Source organism: Gavialis gangeticus, unplaced genomic scaffold (genome assembly GCF_001723915.1).
Source record: "Gavialis gangeticus isolate Ggan-Ray unplaced genomic scaffold, GavGan_comp1, whole genome shotgun sequence".
Lineage (NCBI taxonomy): Eukaryota > Metazoa > Chordata > Crocodylia > Gavialidae > Gavialis > Gavialis gangeticus.
Window position 1 is genome coordinate 160916266 of NW_017729032.1, and position 2008 is coordinate 160918273.

Genomic DNA, 2008 nt, shown 5'->3' on the forward strand with positions numbered 1-2008 from the left:
TCCTCCATCTGGAGACCCTGGCAGGTGTTCAGTCCTTCAAAATCCCTTGCATGACCAGTTCCTCTTGGTCACGCTCAGGGGCCTGTCAGTTATGTCCACTTCCATTAGGTCAAAACTTTCATTTTTATTTATAGATATAAATGAGTCTTGACCTAGTATAGATACAGATTTTTATAAAAATTAACAGGTAATAGGTTTCAAATTTTTCATAATCCCAAAATATATGTTACAATTGTAATGTTAACTGAACATTGGGAAACCTTGTTCTAGGTAGCTTATTTTTCACTATTTAAATAGAAACATTTTTTTTTTCTGCAATGAGAAAGCACGTAACTGAGACAAGTGATCCAGTGGTAAAGAAGTTGACAAGGAGGGGAGACTTAGAAACAAAGAGAAATGTGACAGGTGACATACATCCCCTGACTGTGATGGGAGAAGGTGAAGCACACAAGGAGATACTGACAGAGACATCTGTTCAGCAGCACAGAGACAGAAAGAAAAAGAGAGAATGCCAATATGGGTTCGGTACCCAAGTAGATATTCAAAGTCATTACCAACTATCCAGTACTGGTAGATTTGCTCAGTTTGCTGGCAGTAAATCATAAGGGGTAGGGACAGACATTGCACATAAACTGGTTTAAGTGATCAGAAACTGGTTTAAACCTGTAACAGAACAGACATTCAATGCACATAAACCAGCTTGAAAGTGGCTGAAACCAGCTTGAGATAAACCTGGTTGAATGTAGCATCAGATTTAACTGATTTGGGTCAAACTGGTTTATGCAATGTCTGTCCCAGATCCCTCCCTGGTTTAACTTAATCCCCTAGCATCCCAGATACTTTGCAGCCCAGGGCAGGGCTCTCTGCTCCAGAGAGCTGGGCTGGCCCCTCCCCTCCCTCACTGGAGCTCCGGCAGAGATGGCAGGCACAGCAGCCTCTGCCTGGCTTCTCCTGTCCCCCACCCCCTTCACCACTCCCTGCTCAAGCAGGGATCCCACTCTCCCAGAGCATGGCCCATAGCCAGCATGTGGTATGCTAGTTAATACTGAGTGGTGTCTGCGTAAGGTACACAGAACAATGTTGGCTTAGGGCTTTTTGGAGCTAACAGGTAGCTGGTAATGTCCCTCCACTCCATCCTTGGAAAAAGCTGTTTAAGAAGAGATTGAACCAACGAGAAAAGCTTTTGTTTCATTTTGATGGGCTAATAAATGTTCCCTGTGTAACTCCCTGCTGTGTAAGTAAATGCCATGTAACTCCCTGCCAGCTCCCTCACTGGTCAGCAGCAGTGAGGGGGGAGGGGGAACCCCTCCCTAATCAGTGTCTTGCTGGGGCCTGGCCATACCCCTCCTCTGCTTAGCCCTAAGGAAGGGAAAGGAGGGCTACTCCAGCCCCCTGGCTTCTAGCCTGAGCCACTGCAGGCATATACCTCCATTACTTCAGTCCAGAGGGGATGTCTGCATGGTTACAAACTGGTTCAGCCTAGCCAGGTTAGACTAACCTGCAAAGATTGAATCAGTTCAGGCTCAGACTTTTTGAATGTCTGTCCCTAGCCCTTTAGGTCACGAATGCCTCTTTAGATTGAAGGCTATTTTAAGTTGAACTAAGTTGATTTTCAACTAAGTGAAAATTAACCTTTTCTTTATGAAGAGGCCTACACCTTTTTTAATTGCATTGTGCACTTTAATTTTAATTTCTTCAGTCAAAGTTTAAAACACTAAAATATTTTCCAAAGTATTTGGTATCTCTTTTAAATGTTTTGATGCTCTAATATCCAAGGCCATACTTTTAAAAAGGAACAAACATCCCCCACACTGCCAGACTGCACTGCCATTTTTGTTATTCAGTGTTAGTGACTACCTAACATTGACTAAGAAAATGAAAAATGAGGAAATTAACATGGCTTCCCACCAAGTCCCTTGAAGAACTTTGGAATTGTACTGCTTGCAATGCATGAATTTAAAATGCTTGCCTAATTTGATAATGTTTTTCCTTTTTTTTTTTTTTTTTT

General features: G+C 42.6%; 1 protein-coding gene across 1 annotated transcript in view; it reads left to right on the forward strand.

The window, feature by feature from the left end:
* Window positions 1–2008, forward strand: part of ASMT (acetylserotonin O-methyltransferase) — a 20539-nt gene that overhangs the window by 16796 nt on the left and 1735 nt on the right. The window lies entirely within an intron of this gene.